Source organism: Mercenaria mercenaria, chromosome 3, assembly GCF_021730395.1.
Source record: "Mercenaria mercenaria strain notata chromosome 3, MADL_Memer_1, whole genome shotgun sequence".
Classification (NCBI taxonomy): domain Eukaryota; kingdom Metazoa; phylum Mollusca; class Bivalvia; order Venerida; family Veneridae; genus Mercenaria; species Mercenaria mercenaria.
The window spans coordinates 25,307,030-25,333,474 of record NC_069363.1 but is presented as its reverse complement, the minus strand read 5'-3'; the positions used below and the strand labels follow the sequence as shown (position 1 = coordinate 25,333,474).

Here is a 26,445-nt window from a genome sequence, read left to right as displayed (position 1 = left end):
CATGCAATACCAATATTATCTGGAGCAAGTCCGAATTTCAATACTTGATCGAAATTAAGCTTTTCAAAATTTGATGTTCAGATTTCGAGCTGGCTCGACATTCAATGCTAGCTCGATATTTGATTTTTAAAAAAATTGGTTTCATTCTCCAGAAAGACTAATAATTCAATACCAGGTCAACCAGGTCGAAAATCGACGCTCGAAATTTTAGAAATTAAACATTTTGAAAATTTGAATTTCTTTCTTCTTGGGGGTAGCTTGGAATCGAAATTTGACATGTTTGATTTTGATCAAAGCTATTTAGCAATTGAATTTTGACCTACGGTAAAAGTGTCATGGCTAACGATTTGATAATACATATGCAACCATTGTTATATGACTATATTCAAAACAATTTAAAGGGACTAGATTCCAGATGTTAAGTAAAATGATCCTTCTTTAAAGTTGAAGTTTAGTCATATTGAGAATACAAGAAAATAAGTTTTTTTTAAAATTCAAAATCAAGAAGAAGAAAAACATGTCTGAGTCGGGAATTCGTTTGAAGAAAGCTTTTGAGTTAGACTTGTTTAAAATCAATTTTGTATCAATAGGATATCTTCATATACTAGTATATTAATCATATTCACATTACATATTCCTTATTTGTATGTACATGTATTTCAGAGAAAGGAATATTGAATGAAAGTGCAAGAAAATTGGATTATACAAAACTTATACTTCTTCTTGTCAAAAGGTGAGCAAAATACTTTATATTTGATAGTATGTTATGATGTGTGTGTTCTGTATTGTTTTTAGACACACCATACATTTGTAAGCTTCTACATGTCTTTACCAATTTACTAGTCTCACCAGTGTCAGTCCGAGGCCCGAAACAGATGTAATTGTTTTTTCGGTTACAGTGTCGTTCTGTGCAAAATACAAAGATCATTATCTCCAATGCCAGAGACGTGAATACTTATAAATTGTTATGTACAGTAATACACTCGAGAATATAGTAGACTAGTGTCATTCTTGCCAATGTGAACTAAGTATGATGGATGAAAACTAAGAATTACAGTATTATATGAGACTTCAGCGATTATTCATTGTCGTCGTCTACACTAGACGTATTCTTGCTAAATGAAATGTACAGAAATGTTACGAGATCAGTACAACTTCGTAAATTGATAAAGGATTGTTACCGTGGTTATTTCGAGTAGAAAGTAGATAGAAATTAATCATACTTAATATTACTCGGCAAAACTTCGGTATAATACAGAAAAGATTAGCATGTGCAGAAAGGTGAACATGCGCAGTAAAAGGTGAACGTGTGCACAAAAGTTGAGCGCGTGCAGAAAAAAGTGAACGTGTGCAGCAAATGTGAGCGCGTGCAGAAAAAGAAGAATATGTACAGCTAAGGTGAACGTGTGCAGAAAAGGTGAGCGGGAGCACAAAAGATGAACGTGTCCAAAAGGTAAAAGTATACAGAAAAAGGTGAACGTGTGCGTGCAGAAAAAGAGAACGTAGTTCAAATTGAAAGTGATTTTATATAGAGATGTACTTTAGATGTATGCAACAGTACAGGGAACATAGTAAAGATGATCAAACATTTTTAACATTGCCATTAAACTGCAGACTTAATATAATTCTCAACACAAGACCAACACATCAACACATGATCCCATCTGACCTGTTTCATTTCTAATTTTATTTTTGGGTGAAATGTCCTTTCATTTATTTTATTTTAGTATATTGAATATAAGGTATATCAAAAATGAGTAAAGACTTATGGTACAGTGTAAGTATTACAAAAATACCATTTTCAGCATGAAATGTAAAGACCGGTACTCGAGTTAGTCTGCAAACTTATCGACATGTATTTATTTCGAATTACAACGAAGAACTAGTCTTTGATTCTTAAACATTATGAACAAAAAACAACTTTGTCTGTGGGTTTTACGAGTGTTTTCAGTTTTCGTGTCCCTTTAAGTTTTACGTCATACTGTCTTGTATTCGAAAACACGAAAATAGCATCTTTATTTTCTAACTTCATCTATAAACATCATCAGATGTTGCTTCGTCGATGTTTTTGTTCTCTTTGGCATTAAATAAGTTCACGCCTCTCGACCTACATTTGACAGAGACTGATTCATTGAGATCTTGTTGTCCAAACTAACATACAATTTTACTCTACGTTGTGTACACATTATAAGGACGACTGAGAAATGAATCAATAATAATAATACATGTAATTTTGATTTTTGTAAGAAAGAATTACTTTGAAAAAAGAACATTTGAATATAGTTTGTACAGTCTTATAGCTATAAATGTATATTATATATGAATCTCATGTCGTTTACTTACATGTCAAGGTCATCAAGAGGTTATTGTTTGTACAAACTAGATACTGAACTAGTACGTACATATTGGCCAGAAATATCTTACTTGTATTGTCTGCCAAAAATGTCAAAAAATGCATGTGTACTGGCCTAGCTTTTCCCTTGGATGTAAACCTTCATAAATATCAGGGTGTTTGGTCTCGCTTTTCGATGTTTAATTTGTATTAATCAGATTAATGTGTTAGCAATAAAGTAAATAAAGTAATATTTTTATATAAAGTTATATATGTATAAAGAATAATATAATAGCTGAGTCATCGGGCTTTCTGTTCTACAGTCAAGTTACAGCTTGTCCCTAGAGTTATATGGCGTTTAAATGTCTGGAATAAATGCTTTGAAGCAATGTTATATGTTCATCTGTTGAATTAGTATAAATAGGTTTTCAGCATGTTTTATCATCTAAGCTGAATAAACTGACAGAAAAAATACAATATTAATACTTGTGTACCCTCGACGAAGGCTTTAACTGTATGTTGTTTTGTTTTTATATTTTACTGTCCAAGCTTATTTTGCCTCGCCTTTTATCTTATGACATGCGAGAATGACCAAGTAATAGACAAAAGAATGTGCGCCATTCCTGATTATATACTCACAAAATGCAGTTGAAAATTGAAGCTAATGGGAATTATCCTGATGAAGTTGCAAAACTGCTCTTGTTTTGTTTCTGCTAATAAGGTTTTTGAGAAGTATTTTGTCACTCGGTTGTTGTATCTTGTGTATCTACCAGTTCATGTGCTTTAGTTATTATTCATGCTCAAGTAGGCAGTTATCACTTCACTAACCTGTATCTAAATTAAAATATAAATTTTGTCGCTCCTGTTCAGTGTTGTTGGTACTCTTCATTTGCCTGATAAGCGTTGTCACACCCTTTATAGCTCCCTTCGGATATAGCTCCTCGGGAAGCTATATTCGGGGCACCTTTTCGTATATAGCACCCGCGGAGCTATATTCTCTGTATATAGCTACCTTGCTAAAACTGGAGCTATAAACAGAACACCTGTAGCTTTATTCCGTATATAGCTCCTCGGTGTTTTATCCAACATGGACCACGTGGCTTATTTAGAACATTTCGTTAAATATTTCATACATGATGCCTTAACTCTAATGCAAGGGTCATAACTAGTACTAAACCACTATTTGCCAGTCAACATTTTTGAACAGTTTTGGGGACTTTGGGGCAACTACCTTATTTCGTCAAGTCCGATAAAAAAACTAAAATCTTTAGGTACACCTAATGAACATTTGATCCAAATTTGATAATTCTGTCACATATATTACAGAAGATGAGTGCCTGTCACAGTATGATCAAGTATGTATTTGGATTCGAGGGCCAGATACAAAACTTTAAACCCATGTTCCTAATTTGAATTGCCAGTTATTATTTTTTGTACAGGTCGGTGATTCTTGGTCTTAAAAAATGGCCCAAAATGCGCATATTGCGCGACCTGTACCGTATTATCTGCAAATGACGGACATAAAACGTATGCATATTTTTAAAGCACGTGACCAGACAAAAATAATAGTGGGAAGAAAAATGTCTCATAACCGTTATATTTTTTTCGAAATTTGAGCTGAATCTGGATGGCTGGATGACCGTTTCCATTTCGTCTGACTTCCGTTTTTAGACCCAGGCCGTCTACACGGAGCTTGGAAAATCGAATCAAACCTATTCACAACAATTATTCATACGCAGGAATCCTTAGTTCTATAAACATCATCAATAATCATGCTGCAAATATGGCCAGATAAGTAGCTTAAAACTGGTAGTAGGTGGTCTATGAATGTGCACATCAACTTCTGCATACCAAAATGTTCATCAGAATCAGTAGCTTTCAGAACTGCCTGATGCCAATTTCTAGTCACTGGGCAAAGTCCTCAAATTCAAGATGGCCGCCAAGATGGCCGCTGATACATGAAAATGACATCCAATATATAGAATTGCAAAATAAAAGCATTTAACTGTTGTAAAATTCATTTGGAATTATTATAATATTTTTAAAGTTATAAATCTTCAAAATTATATGCATAAATCGATATGAAATTAAACTTTTTTGACATATTTTATACCAATTTTATATGGACTAAAATGTCGCATGAATACTATTTTCTTGAAGATCGGTCAATATAGTTTGTTTGTGTGCTTCCATTTACTATTGTTCCTTACACTATATATAAACAATCCCGAGTTGAACAACATAAAATAAATTGTAATAGCATTATTATTTTGTTAAAGGGTAAATCTAAATTATTGATAACATATATGTACAAGTGGGTGGGGTAATTCAAAATGATAGATGAAATCAGAAACAAATTAATTATCATCTTTTGTAATGTATACATCCTACCATATATGAGCCATGCCATGGGAAAACCAACATAGTGGGTATGCGACCAGCATGGATCCAGACTAGCCTGCGCATCCGCGCAGTCTGGTCAGGATCCATGCTGTTCGCTAACAGTTTCTCCAATTCCAATAGGCTTTAAAAGCGAACAGCATGGAGCCTGACCAGACTGCGCGGATGCGCAGGCTGGTCTGGATCTATGCTGGTCGCATACCCACTATGTTGGTTTTCTCATGGCACGGCTCAATTATTATCATTATCAAAACAATGTAGAGTACGAAATATATATTTAGACGAAAATGTAAAACTAACACGCTTATCTTATAAAATGGCCCCCAAGATGGCTGAAACAAAGTTTATGCATTGACTAATATTATATACTGGCAACAATTCCTTTGAAGAATATGCTTCAGCTTGTTGATTTCCTTGCTTTTTTACCAGTCGTATATAAGTTGATTATTCAATTGCATTGTGATTTACACAATAAATTGTAATATTTCTTTGACATTTATAAAACAAATGACGCAGAATATAGGTGTATACATGCATACCAGATATACGTTGTAAATGTAAATATTTATATGAATACCTAATGAATACTTAATGATTAACAGTAGCATGTTATCGTTTTAGCTCATCTCAGCACAAAGTGCTCATGTTGAGCTATTGTGATCGCTCACTGGCCGGTGACCTTCCGTCCACACTTTCATTTAAACAACATCTCCTCAACAATTTCGATGAAACTTCACAGAGATGTTCCTTGGATAGCCTTCTTTAAAATTGTTTAAAGAATTGAATTCCATAAAGAACTCTTGTTGCCATGGCAACCGAAAGGAAAAACTAAAAATCTTCTCGACGCTCAAACCCACAGGTCCTAGGGCTTAGATATTTGGTATGTAGCACTATCTACTGGTCCTTTACCAAGATTGTTAAATTATTCCGCTATGGTCAAATATGGTTCTGCCCTGGGGGTCAATTTGTAAAGACTTATATAGGGAAAAACTTTGAAAATCTTCTTGTCCAATACCACAGGGTCTAGGGCTTTGAAATCTAGTATGTAGCATTATCTAGTGGTCTTCTACCGAGAATGTTCAAATTATCTCCCTAGGGTTAAATATGGCCCCGCCCTGGGACCCATTGGTTAATATAGACGTATATAGGGGAAACTTTGAAAATCTTCTTGTCCAAAACCAAAGGGCCCTTGGCTTTGATATTTAATATGTAGCATTGTCTAGTGGTTCTCTACCAAGATTGTTCAAATTATATCCCTAGCATCAAATATGACCCGCCCTTGGGGTCACATGGTTTATAAAGACTTATCTAGAGGAAAAACTTTGAAAATCGTCTTGTCCAAAACCACAGGGTATAAGGCTTTGTTATTTGGTATGTAGCATCATCTAGTTGACCTCTTCCAAGATTGATCAAATTACATTTGTATATCACTAGGCTCAAATATGCCCCCGGGGTCACATGGTTCATACAGACTTACCCAGAGAAAAATATGTAAATCTTCGTTTATAAAACCGCAGGGCCTAGGGCTTTGATATTTTGTATGTAGTGGTCTTCTAACAATGTTGTTCAAATTATCTTCTAGGGTCAAATATGGCCACGCCCTGGGTGTCACATGGTTTATATAGACTTGTTTAGGGAAACCTTTGGTACAAAATTACATGGCCTAGGGCTTTGATATTTGGTATGTAGCATTGTGTAGTAGTCCTTTACCAAGACTGTTCAAATTATACACTTGGGGTTAAAACCGGCCCGCCCTTGGAGCACATGGTATAAATAGACTTCTATATAGAGGAAAACTTTAAAAAAATATTGTCTTAAACCATAAGACCTAGAGCATAGATATTTAGTATGTGACATGCTCTAGTGGTTCTGTACCAAGATTGTTCAAATCATGACCCTGGGGTCAATTTATGAAACGCCCAGGGGTTCTCTTGTTTTTCATTGACGTATATGGGAAAAACTCTTTAGAAATCTTCTTGTCCTAAACCATAAAACCCAGACCTTAGATATTTGGTGTTTGGTATTGCCTACTATCAAGTTTGTTCAAATCATGACTCTGGGGTCAAACTTGACTACACACAGTTTTTACATTGTCTTATATAGGGAAATGCCTTTAAAATCTTTTTTGAAACCATAAGTCCCAGAGCTTATCTAGATATTTGGTACGTGGCATGCTCTAGTCGTTCTCTACCAAGATTGTTCAAATCATGTCCCTGGAGTCAATATAGGCCACGCCCGGGTGGTCCCTTGTTTTACATAGACTTACTTGTTTTTTGAAGCAATCGCATAGAAATTTGGACCACAAGTATAATGTTTGATACAGATTTCAATACTCATCTTGAATAGGAAAAAAAGAAAGAAGTCCGATTTTCTGGCTAAGTTGGAAACTCTACAAGGTAACCATGTTACGTTCTTGAAAGTTCCGACTGCATTTTATTGACGGTATGGCAGTTATTTAAATGCATGGAGCACCATTTTTGTAACCCACATTCTACAATATGGTAAAGATATTCCTTGAACATATATTGGTAAAGTCAAGATGTATAACTGGAGTGAAGCAGATACATATACTTTTTCCATAAATACAATTGCAACAGTATTAAAGCAAGCCCCAGAAAGAAAAGAGGTGAATTCACAGATCTAAAAATGTATAATATGTACGAGGACACTAACGAATTCTTAAAGTTTGGAAAAGTTTTCTCCTAAATGGACAACACAAAGAAAAACTTTCTCGTTGTTATACAGAAGGTAAGAAACCGTCTCGCTAACAATGGAGTATTAACTAAACATTGGTTGGCAAGGTGATAAAGCAATCTAAGTTTCTGTTGACGGTAACCATGTCAAAAATGACCTGAAATCTTTCCATGAAGAAGCCCAAAAACCTTCCACCAACAGAGAAGTTTTTACCAGCACTTGCTACGATGTTGCTATCAGTTAATTGCATGGCGGAATGCACTTCTGCAGAAGCCAGAGTTTCCACGAGCCAGATACTTCGGTTATGATTACAATGTAGAGAATAAATACTGAAAACATAAAATTGATGATACAGCCAGTAGCTGCTGCTCCAGAGCTTTTGCGATGGCAATACCGGAGCATAGACCATGGTTTTCGTACTTATGACTGAACTGATATTCTACCTGATTGTAATAGTTCAAGTGTATGTTACTTCTTTGAAAGAATAAACTTTTCTCAGTTTTAATATATTTGAATATGCAGAAATGTTTGTTACTTAAACAGCAGTAACTACGTCTTACAAGTAAGCTTAAAATGACTAATACAATATCGTCTGTGTGTTCTTGGCATGCATTTTGTAAATCTTCCATCAAAAGATTTTCAGCATTACCCCATTTATATGTTTTCAGGCAGTATCTTATGAAATTTTCACATATTTTATCAAATACGTTAATGTAAAACATACAGATAAAACAAGGCAAACATACATACATATTTAAAAGTATTTAAATGACCCTAGGATAAAATACTCTTCTATGCTGTTTCATGAAAAGAAAAATAATGTATCGGTCTTTTAACGAAATGTTGTACAAAGAAGTGGATTTTTTAGCAGACTTTTCAAAGCAGCTAGCGTGTGAGCTTCTCTGATCTTGACGGAATTTGAGTTCCAAAGCTTTGGAGCAGTGAGCAAAAAGGTGCGATTGCCATACATCACGGTTTTAGATTTTGGCATAACCAGTGACAGCGTGTCTTGTTTCTGACCGGTTTATACACTTCTATCATATCCCTAACACAGGCATGGGACTGATTGTGTAGAGCCTTAAAGGTGTGGGTCAGAACCTTGTACTGTACCCTGTATTTCACTGGCAGCGAATGGAACTCCTTCAGAACCGGTGTTATATGATTGCGACGGGGCGTCTTAGTGATGACTCGAGCTGCCGTGTTCAGGACATGTTGCAACTTGTTAATATAGATATAAGTTACTGCAGAGCAGTACAGGTATTTTATTTATACAGAAACAACGTATGTTTTACAAGTATACTTTAAATTGCAAATACCTGTCACGGTATAGGACTTGAATATCAAAATAGGGAGGAAATAATTAGGCGGACGGGTAGCTCAGTCGGTAGAGCATCGGAACGGTATTCCGAGGCCCCGGGTTCGAGGCCCGTTCTGGCTGCACGCTTTTCTCACATTTGGCGCCCAACATGGGACCGTGACTAAATATGTTCCGAGATCATGTTTACATTGTTCACATAGCGGGGGAGTATGTCACGGTATAGGACTTGAATACTAAAATGGGGAGAAAATGTGTAGGCGGCCGGGTAGCTCAGTCTGAAGAGCATCGGAATTATAGTATTCTGAGGCCCCGGGTTCGAGTCCCGGTCTAGCTGCACATTTTTCTCTCCCTGTGACATACATATTATGTATGAGTGTGTGTATTTGAAGTATACAAAGATACCCCATTTAAACGCTTCCTACATATGTTCTCAAAGGCTCTTTTCAATCTAAGGATTTCCTACATTTTGTACTGCTATAATTACCTCACACTTTTGTAGTATGAGGTAGTTATAACAGTTTAAAATGTAGAAAACGTGTTTCCTTAAATAACATTTCCATGTACAGGAGATAAGACACTAAAATGTGTAAAAATATATACAAAATACACATTCTGTATGCTAGTGACTTGGATTATTTAAATCATATTAGCCTATGCCAGTTTGTATCAATCAACATTTGTTCAATTCATGTTGTTTTGTTATTTTGAATTAACATTCTAAAGGTTATACATTCTATTTTAAAAAGATGCCATTGTAGAGCAGTATTTCTCTTTTACTGATGTTATCATATCTCACAAGCTTACAAGTAAACTTAAAATGTCGAAGACATTATTACGTATGTTGTATTTGAATCATTTTTTTTTACATTCCCTATTACAAGAAAATGACCAGTCAGCATTTAACAAGTTAATAAGTTTTCTATCCGTATTTTATGTAATTGGTACAAAATTTTCTATTAAATGCCGTTTTAATCTTCGAATTTACATTTCAGTTTGTTTTAATTACATTATAGAAAAAGTTATGACACATATGTTTACTTAAACATCGAACCTTGTCATAATGTGAAAATGATATATTTTCAACATTTGCAGATTAACCACACCCATTATTTAACTTAGTTTTGCTAAAGTCGGTATATACCAAATTCTAATCATGTAATAATCTCGTATTTGTTCTTTCCAGAAGAAACAGTTTGCACATTAAAAAACCCGCAACTTTACTTAATATGAATTTTAAAGTATCACGCTGTAATCTTAATATATTAGTGTACATAGATTTACCCCACCCACTCAGTTGTTTATTTTGTCTTTGATTGTTGGATTAATAGATAATAAATTAATTAAAAGCTATCATGTAAAATACTGATGATATAGTTTATGAAATTTCTGAGCATAATAAAGCACAAAAATTGTAAAATATAATCAAGCAATTAAAAATGATAGAATTATTAAAGGAATGTATCTAAAACAGTGAATTTTTCATATAATTTTGCATGTAATATCCTCCATAATTTGTAAGAATATATTTAAATTTACTTGAAGATAAAATATACTATGTTTTAATTAATTCTGCAACTGAAACTTGTATAAAATTAGGACCATGCCTATAAAATTAAAATATATTGTCCAGTCAGTGTGTATAGTATGATTTTCAATTTTTGGCGGCCATATTGGCGGCCATCTTGAATTTGAGCACTTTGCCCACCACTTGGATTCTGGCATCAACTGGTTTTGGAAACTTAAGACTGTCACAAACATTTTGGTATATAGTTTGCGATGTGCACATTCGTAGACCACCTACACCCCATGAAAGTGAACTCCTTTGCGACAATACAACCAGTTGAATATAAATGTCTTTAAAGTTCATCTACCTATTTAATACAAAAACGTACTCGGGCCACAATGCGAAACTGTCCCCTGCCACTTAAATCCCCACCCGTCTCCTTAGTTGTGTTGGAAATCATATATCCAATTGACACTGCCAATAATTAGTCGCCGGTAGAAACCGACGACTATATTTGATACGCTTTATGATTCTGCAACTGGTAGGAGAAGTTATTAAAATGTGAGAATGAAAAAATGTAATTGTAAATAAAAGAAATATAAGACAGTTAATGAACGGCTTACAAAAAGGAATTAGGAGCTGAAAATTACCTAAGATTTTGATTATTTCAGAAGATAGCTTTTTAGGAAAATAAGAAAAAATTTATAAGAACTTATCCCTATACTCCGTATCAATAGCCCTATCACGTGATTTGAAACAGTAAACAGTCTCACTACGCCTTTACAATGGGTTAACAACCATGTCAGATTAATAACCACAGTTAATCTACTTCTTATCACTTGCTAATAGATAAACAATGAGACCCCCAACCTACACAGAATCCTAATTTAATCTCAGTCTTTATAACATTCTACATAAAATTTCAGAAATGGCCTCTTGTAGTTCTTTGCATTGGAGTAAAATATTAAATCAATGATAAAGCATTGCTGATTACATAATTTTGAAAAAGAATACAATTTTCTTTTATTGAATGTTATGTACACGATGCTTTTGTTTGTAAAACAGACAATAAATTCATTTTAAAAGCAAAATGTTGTCGAAGTCAGAGGAAAAAAGAATTAACACATACTAGTATATTATCTGCAGAGATATGTAGAAAAGATTTAAACGTTCTTGACGGCCAATGCAGCTGTATTGATGGGCAAGTGAAAAATTGTGTACTTTCATTTAAACAATTGAAACTTAATTAAATTTTTGTGTGATTTTTATTCAAGATAATATCAATTGATCTTTGCAATGTATACATGTGGTATGTATATAAACACACTGGCTGGGAAACTCTCTGTTTACCTGTTTCTAATAACTTGATGAATTTTGTCGATATGGAGTATATGAATATCATTACATTTCGTGATTTTTATGCCCCCGAAGGGAGGCATATAGTTTTTGAACCGTCTGTCAGTCTGTCAGTCTGTCCGCAATTTTCGTGTCCGGTCCATATCTTTGTCATCGATGGATGGATTTTCAAATAACTTGGCGTGAATGTGTACCACAGTAAGACGACGTGTCGCGCGCAAGACCCAGGTCCGTAGCTCAAAGGTCAAGGTCACACTTAGACGTTAAAGGTCATTTTTCCTGATAGTGCATTCGTGTACGGTTCATATCTTTGTCATCCATGGATGGATTTTCAGATAACTTGGCATGAATGTGTACCACAGTACGACGACGTGTCACGCGCAAGACCCAGGTCCGTAGCTCAAAGGTTAAGGTCACACTTAGACGTTAAAGGTCATTTTTCATGATAGTGCATTCGTGTCCGGTCCATATCTTTGTCATCTATGGATGGATTTTCAAATAACTTGGCATGAATGTGTACCACAGTAAGACGATGTGTTGCGCGCAAGACCCAGGTCCGTAGCTCAAAGGTCAAGGTCACACTTAGACGTTAAAGGTCATATTTCTTGATAGTGCATTGATGGGCGTGTCCGGTCCATATCTTTGTCATTCATGCATGGATTTTAAAATTATTGGGCATAAATGTGTACCACAGTAAGACGACGTGTCGCGCGCAAGACCCAGGTCCGTAGGTCAAAGGTCCTAAACTCTAACATCGGCCATAACTATTCATTCAAAGTGCCATCGGGGGCATGTGTCATCCTATGGAGACAGCTCTTGTTTTACTTTATTCAAAGAAGTATAAAATTTTAAAAAATTTATAGCTCTTTGCTTTGCTGTATATTCCGTTCTCCGGCGATTTGATGCTCTGCATCAAAATTTTACTTGTCATGTTTTGTATTACTCGAACAGTACAGTTACAGCATTTTAATATTCCCATGTATAGGGATTCATATTCGGGTTTGTACATGCTTGCGTTCGCATACAGCTCCTCTGTCCCAAGGAGCTATATATGAAAATGTTCCGAATATAACACCCCAGGGAGCTATATCCGAAGTGAGCTGTATAGGGTGTGACAAAGCATAACTTGCGCAGTCAGTTTTGCGCTGTTGGTGCGAGGCCTTTTCATGGTTATGGCTGAAAGAATTTAGAGTACATGAAGGTGTCGCATTCTAACTGAAAATATTAACAAGAACTGTTTAATGAAAAACAAATGTATATCATATAAAATCTAGATAACATGAGTAACAATACCATTATTTATTAACTATGAATTGATTACTTCCCAAACCCAACACATAGAGAATCATACTCTTTTTCTACTAATACGGAAGTAATAAAAGGAAGGATCAGTAAGGTGTATTTCACAATGGTTACCGTCATGGGAAGTACTAAAAGGAAGGAGTACTAAAAGGATCTGTGAGGTGTTTTTCACAATGGTTACCGTCATGGGAAGTACTAAAAGGAAGGAGTACTAAAAGGAAGGATCAATGAGGTGTTTTTCACAATGGTTTATACGCATCTTACTGTGCAGTTGTATTAATATAAATTTCAAGATTGTTTCTATGTGTATTTGTGCTTTTTTTGTTGCTTTTGTTTTCAAAAGTCATATAATATGTTAATTCAACAATGCGTTAGTATGTTATGGGCTGCAAGTCCCTAATATGTATAAACTGTTGTAGTTTACTTGTCTCATTTACCAGATATATGTAACCTTAAAACAGTATCTGTTTGCAAATGTTTCAAGTTTTCTTGTGCATTAAAGTTCTACATTTATGACATTTATACTTGAATGTCAAATATTTAATAACGTTTGACAAAAGTGGGATAGAAACTGTCTGTTTTTTCAACCGGACATAACGTTCTTGGGGAGTCTGGGAAGCATTACATTTTTTCACTGGTTGTAATACATTCCATAGAAGAAAAATATTTAGATTACGGGAGCTCTAACATTGTCAGTTAAACATATGCCTTATTTTAAAAAACACCGCTCTGTTCGGTATTCATGAATTTACCATTTTAATTCCAGTTTAGATATAAAAGAAGAAACCTTCTCCAGATACATATGTATTATAGAGGTCTCCAGTGTATAATAGACTAGTGCATTGTGTTTGTTACATTGAAAGTTTTAGTTGTCTTTATAGAGACTATTACAGTGATCATTTGTAAATAAAGCACGCGAATGTTGTTGCTACCGCCTGCCTCTTCTAACATAAGAATCTATTTTCATTGCAGTAATACATCCGTATGTTTTTCTAACTCCTTAATGTGTATTAGAGGAAATGATAGCAGATAGCATCTTTTTCATTTATTTAAATACTATACTTCATTTCAAGGAGAAACTGCAGATAGCTGCATTCAAAAGAAATTGAATAAGTCAGGACCAATACATATCATGTACTTTTAATAGTTGCCTTCCCTGATTTCTTGTCAATACCGAACACAAATTAACACAAATTGTCTTTGCGTATCTTTAAAGCAGCATGCCTCCAGATCGTTCGACAACAACAAAAAATATTTTACTGACAAACTATGGTACGGGAACACGTGAGAATTTGCTGTTTTTACTACTTTTTTTTTTTTTTTTTTTTTTTTTTTTTTTTTTTTTTTTTGACAAATTGACGCAAAGCGTCATATAAGTAAATTAAGAAGTTCTGTTAAAAATATCAAAAACAATTTAACATTCCAATATTCCTGAAATGGAAAACTGCCTCATTCTAAACTTTAATAATTTGTGCTTGAAGCCGTTTTCTCTGGTATCTAGATCGACTATATTTATGTTCATGGCAATGCTTTAGTCAAATACATTGATCATGACACGACCTGATTAGTTTTCTTATCAAAATATGTAACGTTATTACGAAACAGAATCACTGTTTGTATGTGATGTATGTTCTAACAACATAACGTCACATCATAGAAGAGCACTGGAAATGAAAGCCAATAACTGGCAAATATTTGGTACATGCCATCTATGATGTAGATAGTAAACCTTAATGTCATGTTAGTTCGAAATAATATGTCAGAATTATTGATTTTCTGTTGAAAATTACTTCTTATCATTTAGATTCATTAGCTCTGTTTTGTTTTATTTGGGTTTAAAGTTAATATCATCATTGTTATTATTGTTGTTGTTATTATTATTATTATTATTATTATTATTATTATTATTATTATTATTATTATTAGACCGGCACAATTAAGGTCAAATTGGAACTTTCTAATTTTTGATAGTGGAAGAAAACCATGTGTGCATCTCCGGGTATTATATCACATACGGCCAGGCACTTGTTTAGTACTATCGACGTTTCCTGGGCCAGCTAGATGGCTTCCTTACCGGAAAGAATTCTACATCTAAAGCGAGGTTTCGAAACCACAGCAGTAAGAAGTCAGCGACCTTAACCATTCGCAGGTCCCTTTAAGATGCGTACTATTATATCACCCTAGCTGTGACCTTAACCATTCGGAGGTCCCTTTTAGATGCGTACTATTATATCTCCCTAGCTGTGACCTTGTGATAGAATTCCTTATCATCTGGAATTTATTCAACGACATAAATAAACAAGATGGGATATATTTTTTCTCAGAAAAAAATGTGGGACCATGCACTGTTCACACGATGACGCACGGTAAATGGCTATTATGCAATGAACGATATTTCGTACCTAAATTATATGTTGAAAGGATATGAAAACAGCTTGACATAAAAGTTTTAAGCCTTCTAAAACATACGTGTGGTGTTGATAAAGTATTGTTATTATACACCAATGGCCAATTCACTAATATACAATTTAAAATAAATTCTCAGCTTAGCTATATAATTTAATTAACATATTAAGACTTCTTATTACAAAGCGAAGATACATAAAAAAAAATAAAGATGTAATGTAATAATTATCTTTTGAATTCAATTTTTTTAAAGAAATGAATTTATGTTGAAAGTTAAGTGTTTAATAGGAAAGTAGATATTGAAATCACTAGCTTTTAATATAGTTTTCTGTAAAACATATATAACCATTAAACAATAATAAAAAAAGCAATTCATATTTGTTTCTGACAGGAATGTAGCGCTGTAACGTTACAGCCAACCATAATATCTATTTGATAATACCTGTATTTAGGTGACTGCATCTGCAAGAGAATGTAAAAATAATACATGTATATGCAGTTGACCATCTTTGAATATTTACAATACGAATTTCGTACTGTCCGAGTTCTTTCCGAGATCAGTGTGTCAGTTACACTTGTTACTCAGGAAATGTGTTAGGTAATGAGTGGAAGAAATCCCCTAATGTAATAGATTTCAAACATTCTTTGACAGATTCATTTCGAAAACAAAATTATTTTAGTGACAGGTACAAAATAAACAGATACGGTACAGTTTTTATAACAATAAGGTCGGATCAATCGCCAGCCTATTTAGGCTTATCAGTCACTCAATACAGTGCATTATACAATTTACAGTACAAAGAAAGTAAGTATACTGCGGTGTATGATAGTATATATATAACAAAAATGAGAACATAACATGTGTTGAAAAAAAAATAACTAAGTGGTTCTTTTTTTTATAATTTATTTTTTCTCTTTTATGACATACATCATACAAAACACGTTACACTTGTTTTGTACAATTCTGCAGACCTACTAAATAATAATAAAACAGAAATAATATCTTTGAGATACATAAAACAATTGCAATAATTTCCCCTTCAGTTTTGTTTATAAAATCGTTTTGTATGTCAAAAAAGATAAATAAATGTATCCACTTTGCATGATAAGACGCTTAAATTGAGAAGAAAGTTAACACTGTATAAAATAAAAGTAGAGAAAAAAAAATATAGAGTATACCCATGTGCGCTCTTGATTACCTTTGAAATAGATTATTTCAAATATTTTATTTTATTTTTTTTTCATTTTTTTTCCATGTGTCTCAGTGATGTACGTGGTAAGGATGCATATTAAAGATTCAAGAAAGACCATTTCTTTAAATGATAATCAATTTTGTTTTGCATTATTGCTATTTCTTTTTCTAGACAAATTCTGATATTTAAATAGGATAAAAACTGATTGAATACGGGAACCTTTTGTCTATTTTTCATTTGAAAAATAAAATATTTCATCAAAAAAATCATGAAATTTATGGTATTGCTTTTAACCCCGTTTGCACAGTGCCAAAACTTATACATTCTAGATTGAACAGGCACGATATTCCCTTCTCTGCAAGAAAGTTACTTAGTCTATTCCACAAAATTTGAACATGATTACATTCCCAAAATAGATGTTCTATACTTTCCACTTGCATGTTACAAAAATCACATAAGTTTGTTCTAGACAATTTCATTTTGTACAAGTATTTATTTGTTGGAACTATTCGCATTAAAAATTTATACTGGAAGTTTCTAATTTTTGTGTCTATCGTTGCTTTAAAAATTTGTCCATAAATTTTATTCCATTTTATGTTATTGTTTTCAACAGTAGATCCCCATTTTTTTTCTGATTTTAATTCTGGTTTAAGTTTTACATTTAATTGTTTGGTGTATAGTAATTTGTTTGGTGCTTTTGCTGCTTGAATTTTATTAAGCAGGTTGTCTGTAGTATTGTAAATAATGTTTTCTTTTTTAAGTGATTCTTTTAGATCCGGCTTAATGCTGGTGATAATTTGATAATATTTTAGGGATTCATTATCTTCTAGACTGTATAAATACTTGAATTGTTCAAAAGAGTAAAAATCTTTTTTCCTGTAATCAAATAAGTGTTCTAAATATTTTATTCCTTTTTCATACCATTCTTTGTAATACAATGTTTTATTCCCATTCCTTATGTCAGAGTTGTTCCAGATTATCTGTTTTCCACTTATGTCATTTAATTCAACCTTCTTAATGGTATGCCATGCAATAAGAACATCTTTGAGAAATGTGTTGTTTTTACATATGTTTTCAATGTCTTTATCATTTAAATTACATTCAAATACTAACTTTCCCCCTGCTGGTTTTAGAATTGTATTATAGAAAGTACCCCAAATTACACTTTCACTGTTACACATAAATCGTTTTATCCAACAGGCAACTAAGTGGTTCTTAGCTTGAAGGCATCTATTATATACTTGTCAACATTAACAATATTTCTATCTGTTGAAAAAAAAGAACTTTAACCATATCACTTTCTGGCAAAGTGGATAAATCTATTCCACCTAGATAGTTGAAAAGAACTGAGCGTAAGTTATCGTACCTATGACAGTGAAAAATGAAATGTACTTCGTTTTCAACAGTTTGTTCATCACATTGCTTGCAGAGTCTATTTGCAGGGGCTATGCCATGAAAGCGATCAATTTCAATTTCAAAATTAATAACTTTTTTTTATAATAAAAATTCTACAGTCTTTGTTCTTTTTGTACATGCAGGCATTGTATTAGATAAGTGGCTTTGCATTTGTTTAGAAAAAAACGATAAAGAATGAACTAAACAGCAATTTATGGCATGCTCACAAAATCAGATATTAGTTCAATGCACTTGTCAGCGGAAGCCAGTTGGAGTTATCTTGATATAATCTCTAGCAATTGTGTTTCTTTAGTTTCAACATAAAAATAGTATGCTTTGTTTCTCTAAACAGGTTATCAGAAATAATTTAATAGAAATCAAATAATATAACATGCAGTTTTCAGCGTTGTTATATTTTCTGGTCCTTTTGGGATCATGGAATCCATTCAACACCTTTATAATAGAATTCTGCTTAAGCCTGTGCTAGAGGGCGTGAGGGTGTTGCACTTTCCATTACCTTTCATAAACAGACTCAATCAAACCGAGGCTGCTATTATTTTTCTTGGTTGCCTTTTATGCTTCCAAAGAATCTTTTTACAGATTTAGTTAATCTAGTTGTGATACATACATATTATATACTTTACAATAAATAGCAACAAATTTACCATAAAATTACATAAATCCATTTAATTTACTCAGATGACATTGGCACATGTGCCATGTGCCAAATAAAGTGTTATTGGCATATTTCCTGGCCGGGATGGAACGTCAGTGCGTTTTGATGTCGACGTCATATAGCATTGTAAAATATATAAAGGTCAATAAACAGCTAAGGTGTGCCTTTGGGGCACATAGGCACACCTAGTTTCACAATGACCCGAGGGCTTTAACGCTAGATTTGTCATTAATGCCAGACTGCATACTGCAAACCTATATCAATCTTTTAATCATTCTGAGCATTTACAAAACCGTGCAAATTTTCAAAATCTCGCAGAATCTCTGACAGAAAATCGAGAACACGTTGACAGTACTTTGTCTTAAATTAATCTTTTAGAATTGTTTTAGTTTTTTCCAACGGTTATTCGATCGCACTTTCAGTTTTATTGCTGTGTTAATGCTGAAACATATTTTTCTACTTGCAATCACGAAGCTAAGCGTGCTCAAAATTTCTGAAAATTGCTTGATGCAGTACATACTTACCATGGGAATTCACTTTATGTCCTAAATACATTTATCAGGCACAATGTCAATAAAAGTTGCAGAGTCTTTCAGTTTGGCCAATGGTATGAGGTTATATCCTCCATTAAGCTGTCAATAACTTGAATAATGTAAATGAGGGTCTCTTAGCAAAATCAATGGTATGAATTGTGAAACTTACATTAGTTGAAATATTTAGAAGAAAGTATTCAACAAAGTGTGGATATGATACAATTATATTAATGTTGAGAATTGCGCAGTACCATTCGAGTTTACCATAAACGCCTTGAAAACACATTATTGTATTTTCTTATTGGAAAGTTCTTTAGCAGGTATGATTGTGAATTAATTCAAGCTTAACAAATGCTCGATATATCTTGCATACTGGACTTGGTTTCGGAATGACTCTATTGACGTGTAACGAACTACAAAGATGTAGTAATTTCGTGTAGTAATTATCATTATTACGTAACAACAGATAAAAATAAAATACTTTGAAAGTTCCTTTATGTTTCTTATTATATTTTTCCCGATTCAATAAATTTTAAAATCATGAAAGCATCATTGTTAGCTCACCTGTCACGAAGTGACAAGGTGAGCTATTGTGACCGCTTGATGTCCGTCGTGCGTCGTGCGTTGTCCGTCGTGCGTCGTCCGTCGTGCGTCAACAATTTGTAAAAAAATCTTCTTCTTGAAAACCACTGTGCAGAATTACACCAAACTTCACGGGAATGATTCTTGGGTGGCCCCCTTTCGAAATTGTTCCAAGAATTGAATTCCATGCAGAACTCTGGTTGCCATGGCAACCGAAAGGAAAAACTTAAAATCTTCTTCTCAAAAACCAGAAGCCCTAGAGCTTAGATATTTGGTGTGAAGCATTGCCTAGTGGTCCTCTACAAAGTTTGTTCAAATCATGACCCCGGGGTCATAATTGACCCCGCCCCAGGGGTCACTTGATTTTACATAAGAAAATCTTAAAAAATCTTCTTCTCAAAAACCAGAAGCCTAGAGCTTAGATATTTGACCTGTAGCATTGCCTAGTGGACCTTTACTAAAATTGTTCAAATCATGACCCCGGGGTCAAAATTGACCCCGCCCAGGGGTCACTTGATTTTACATAGGAAAATCTTCAAAAAATTTCTAAAAATTAACCAGAAGGCCTAGAGCTTATATATTTCACATGTAGCATTACCTAGTGGACCTCTACAAAATTTGTTCATATCATGACCCCCAGAGTCAAAATTGACCCCGGCCAAGGGGTCACTTGATTTTACATAGGAAAATCTTCAAAAAATTTCTAAAAATAAACCAGAAGGCCTAGAGCCTAGATATTTCACATGTAGCATTGCCTAGTAGACCTCTACAAAATTTGTTCAAATTATGTCCCCCAGGGTCAAAATTGACTCCGCCCTAGGGGTCACTTGATTTTACTTAGGAAAATCTTAAAAAAAATTCTTAAAATAAACCAGAAGGCATAGATCTTAGATATTTGACATATAGCATTGCCTAGTAGACTTTTACAGAATTTATTCAAATCATGACCCCTGGGGTCAAACTGACCCCGCCCCATGGGGTAACTTGATTGTACATAGAAAAATCTTCAAAATTTTCTAAAAATAAACCAGAAGGCCTAGAGCTTAGATATTTGACATGTAGCATTGCCTAGAGGACCTCTACAAAAAGTTTTCAAATCTTGTTTTTAAAGTTACTTTAAGAAAATTTCAACTATATTTTCTCATAATTCTTTTGATTGATTTTTATTATGATCTTTTGACCTTGAAGACTTGTCCTTAAGTGCAATGGTAACAGCTGAGCGATATAGGGTCATCATGGCCCTCTTGTATAATTTAAGTAAACTAAAACTGCATAGATATAACATTTAAGGTGCAAACAAAGTAAATAGCGGTAGGGAATAGAAAACATCAGTAAAGAAATTACAAAACAACCCTTCTATCATTCTAAAGGCTGATATGAAACCATATTTTCATTCAAAACCTAACGTTATAAAGTGTTTTAACTCTACACAAAATTTTATTAATACCTGCGGAAGAAGATAATAGCAAACTACATCTTTCACTTAGGCTTTTATTGATTCTAGTGCGTTTAAAGTCAATTACGTACAAGGATACAGGTAACAGATTTTTATCACATCCGCAGTTTCCAACCCTATATTACATTAATTACAGGCAAGGACATTTCAAATGAATGTGAAAAAAATGGGCATAATTTCTCTTAGACTGGATTTAACAAGAACTCTGTTTTGACAAAAGGTAAGACAGCGTTTCAATACACGATAATTGATATTTTTTATGTTGTTTTGACAGTTTATAAGTTAATATGTTGGCAGTATGTACATACTAGTACTTCAGGATATTTTATTTGTCTCACTGGTGCAAATCGATCATGTTGAATGAAAATGTAAAGTAAAATATATAAACTCCAGTTTGTTTTATCCAGAAACTGTTTTATATCCTCTTACTAAGCAAAGAATAAATGTCACTGATCGCCAACCATGAGGCGTGAATGATAATGCATTGGTCTGTACAATAGTGCACTAGATTAGGAGGCTAGGGTCAATCAAGAATTACAACTTGGCATGAGTTTGTAACGGATATATATGTTTTTATATGACACTGTCTAGACATGCTATGTTAGACAGTTGAAAGCCATTTCCAGAGCTTGCTAATAAATGATATTCTAAGAGGTTATAAATGGTACTACAAACAGAACCGCAGAATTATGTGTTGGTATATAAAAAGGAGAATATAGTGAAAATGATTAACTTGTTAACACGAAGTATTACGGAATCATATACAGTGTAACGTCAAATATATCTTTTTGTATTTTGTATACTCATATCATATTACTGATTTTGTCTGGAGACTGGATTTGTAGCTGGTTTCAGTATCGTATGTAAATATCTTAAACATTATGATGGAAATAAGGTATTGATTTAAATAAATGTAACGCTTCAAAAGCAGCGGTTACATATAAAGCCTCCTTTAATATGTGATTTAATTGAAAACAGTAGGCAAACACACATACATTAGTTTGATTCTGATTGCTTTAAATATAAATCTCAAAGGCTGATTAGCAAAGTTAAATTGTTTGTACTGCGTCGTTGTGGTTTCGAAAATTACTGCATGTAAAAAAAGCTTTGGTGACATGATATATGTTCGGATTGACACCAAGTGTCTTTTCTTTCAGCAGTTAAACTCAGAAGTAGCCATAGGAACAGTTCTTGTACCCAAAGAAACCAAATAAATACCTGATCGGAATAGAAAAGTTATGATTACATTAGTTTGTTCCAAAATTAAAGATAATTAGCTGGAAATATTCTACGAATCCCTGTAATCAAATTGTCACATCTGTTTTGTATTTAGCGAACAGAGAGAATCCTATAATGTCCTACATTTAAGAACAAATTGCCTCAGTTGTTATTTGCTTTCACTTTGCTGGACCCCTTCATAAGCTCAAAACAATCGCACTATTTTACATTTGGTAACGTGCGTTCGCAATATGTCAGCGTATATTTGTCAGGCGCAATGTCAATGAAAGTGACAGTTCTATTGCCTGAATAACTGACAATAAGAAGAAAGCTGCCATTTACTTTAACTAAATGATACATATTACGAGGAAGAAATACTTCCCGTAGTGTTCAAAATCAAGCATTTATGAACAAATACAAGAAATAAATTCTAGAATCAGATTGCGATGGATATTGTCTATGCTGTCAGGGATTTTACTTTTTGTTTTCATTTTTATATCTGACAAAAACATGTGCGCGTAATGAAAGAGACAACAATTGATAAAACAAATCCTTAGAAAAGTAGACCAGCTGTGCACAGATGATTAATCATTTAGTGGAAGATCAAATAATTGTGGCGGAACAACCTTGACATGGTGTTGTACTCACTAATATTCCATGTTCTTTATGTATACCAATAAAACAGAAACCAAGGGTGTGAACACATATACACAAATAAAAGATGAGTGCAATAAACAGAAAAATAACAACACTTAAACATACATGAAAAAGGAATACCTGGAACGATCTAAAACGGCCAGGCAACATGTTTGAATAAGTTTCATGCTTGAAATCTTCTGACAAAGTAACAGAGAATTGATAAGTATGTCATTTTACTTCATTTTCAACAACCCACTTTATAAACACAAGTTTTATAGATATTTAATGGCATACATGAGAAGGTCGCTCCTTTCTATGAAAATAAATGCCTTTTTTCATAGAGAATTTGATATGAACTTTCGATTTCCATTGATGAATATATAATGCATTGTGTCATTGTTTTCTTCATTTATTGAGTTCAGGTAAAATACAGGTAGTTTTGCAAAAGACTTTACCACTCCTTACTTTAGTAACTGTAATATTACAGTCCCAGACGACCTTCGTTTTAGTTCTTAGTTTACTAGTTTCCATTTATGAAAAATGTCTGTCCATTTCAGTCAGTGCTGCTACTTTCAATAAAACATTTTAGAAAAAAATCAGTTTCAATTTTCTATTTTGACGTCAGAATATACGTTAAAAAAGACGTAGTTAATCCGTCAATTGAACACAGAATGAAGATGAAACATGTCTCTAGCTGATACTGGAAAAGAATAGAGGCTTTCAGTCCCGATAAAGCGGCAGTTCTCCAGGTTGTTTTCATTAGTTAGTGTATGTAGTTAAGAGTTCATTGCAAATGTCGTGAGACTGAAATAACACTACGTCATATATTTTTGGTATTACACTAGTGATAAATGAAATAAGGCAACACGAACTTGAGGCATTAAAATTTAATCGTATCAACGAAACTGACAGAGAGTGAAAATTCGAGAGACAGCAGCATTTGAAAAAATAGTTAAAATAACAGTGGAAAAAGTGAAAATTCACAAGGATAAAAAACTAGTGTCATCAGAACTGTTACGGCAAATAATATTATAAGATTCTTTCACTGGTTGCAGGTGCAGATAGGAATTCCCGGCCTCTGTAACTGTTTAGGACAGCCGGATATTCCCATCTGCAGCTACAGCCAGTGACAGTCTTTTTCTTGCATACCATATGCAAGAAATAATTAATAAAATTAAACCAAACAGCTTTCTTTTTTAACTGTTTCTTATAGCAGCGTATTTATGCAACGCGCATACGTCATGGCGTTGCAAAAACAAATAACAATGTTTAGTTCTGGTTTTGTATTATCAGTTGCAGCGTAACGTTATGCATTTTTGATAAAATAACGTTTTTTGAATCGAAATATACTATCAGGAACAAAGAGGAATTGTGCAGGTACTGGATTTTTATTCCGTTTTATGAAATAGAATATAAATTCTACGTATATGTAGTTCGTAATATGTCATTTACAGCACATCCCCGGGTGTAAGATGGATTTTTCCAGCACCGGTAAAAATCCGGAAGAGCGCTGGGCCTTGTTATTTCTAAATTTAAAATCTTAGGTGGCTTTCAGTAATAAACGTTTTCAAACTATATGATTCTGTTGTCTGACCAGTTAAAACTATTCTTGTATTAATGCTGTTCAAAACAGGGGGAGGGGGCAATGGGAAATATTTAGGGGTAGGGAAACATAAACAAAAGTCTGTTGTTATTGGTGAGTTGGGCTGGAAGCCACTGATTGTTCACAATGGAGTACTGTTATAAGACTGTAGATGTGTTTGAAACAAGATTGAACAAAAACATTGTTTAACTGATCTAAATCAGCAACTATATTTTATAGTAGGACCATTATATTTTATAGTAGGACCATTATATAGTAGGACCATTATATTTTATAGTAGGACCATCATATTTTATATGTACCTGGATATTGTGAATCTGGCAGCTTATAGCAAATTTCATTTTAATTTGATGAATAAATTTTAACCATTTTAGATGTATTCATTCAATCAATTTGAGCTCGTCTGATCTTTAAAAACATCTACCCGACAGATTTGTCACTTGATCGTTGACGTTGTTTTGAATTTTGTAAAGGTCCACTTATTCTCAAAACTGAAAGAAATACAGCTTTGAAACTTTACGCTTGTTTATCATCACTAGATGAGTAAGTGGGCCAAGAACAATAATTCTCACATGCATTTTGTCAGAATTATGACCGCTTTTTGTACCTAGTAAAAAATGAATTTCTTAGAAATTATTGTAAGGGACAAATTTTCTTGAATATTATACGAGCAAATGCTTTGGAACTTTGCAGACATTTTTGCATCAATAGATGAGTAACTTGGCCAGGAACCATAACTTCTGCTTGCATTTTGAAATAATTAAGGCCGTTTTTTTTTTACTTAGAAAATTGGATTTTTTTTTTTGTTAATGTGTGTTTTAAGTCCAGTTTACTTGGATACTATTGGAGTAACTTTGCATACATGTTTATCATCATTAGATTAGTTTGTAAACAAAGAACCATAGCTGTGACTTACATCTGGAGTTGGAGCTGTGGACAACTTAGGAAGTGGAATTTCTTGCTTAAAATTCATTCGATAAGTAATTTGTTCACCTTTGTAAAATGAAAATGCTTAACACATCGGCAAGGTTGTAAAATTGTAATTAAGATTACAGTCATGCCATAATACACTTTATAATACATTATGTGCATTTCAACCCCTATGACAACGGACAGATATGAGATTACTTCTACCTCAGATTGAATCATTTTAATATGTTTTACAAATTGAAAATACTGAAAGATACCTTATCATGCGACCAAAAACTCATAGCCTTGTAAAATATTTAATGCCGTATCGCCGAGGCACAAACGTACCCATATGTACTCCGTAGAAAGAAATATCTGCTTGATATATCTACAGTATACTTTCTGTCAGATGGTATTAGAGCACCAATAGTAATGTTTACAAAATGGCCTTTGCTTTGTATATTCTGAAAGGTAACCGTGTTTTGCACTATTTTGCAATTTTTAAACAACTTTCACCGTGCCGTTTTTTATAAATTGTGTATAACTTATGGTATCTCCTCAAGCTCAAGTACAGACAAATTTCAAAGTGATAGCCACTATCCAAAATGTTTGCAGAGAACTCATTTTACCATTCATTTTAATAAAACAAAGATCAAACTATAGGTAAATAATTACAAAACACAAAATAAAAATGTCAATATCATTTTTTCTATGGTGCCTCAAGTAAACGGATTTAATGAGACAGAATTCATACTTCAACATTGAAAAAATAAGATCGAATGCTGTGTTTCTGTTTTGAATTTTGCTTACTCCATTTAAAAATAACATAAGGGCAGACGTAAAACCTACCTAAATTTCTTCCACAATATATAATCTAAAAGTGAAAGCAAAATAGAGAACTTTCACCGTGTGTAACTCAATATTTTTAA

General features: G+C 33.5%; 1 protein-coding gene across 2 annotated transcripts in view; it reads left to right on the top strand.

Moving 5' to 3' along the window:
• The window catches only part of LOC123525237 (cAMP-dependent protein kinase catalytic subunit 1), a 290,456-nt gene that overhangs the window by 79,153 nt on the left and 184,858 nt on the right, over positions 1-26,445 (top strand). For both annotated transcript variants that reach the window (XM_045304109.2, XM_045304107.2), the window contains exon 2: positions 664-733. The gene's annotated coding sequence lies outside the window, so the exon portion shown is untranslated. The remainder of the gene's footprint in view (positions 1-663; positions 734-26,445) is intronic.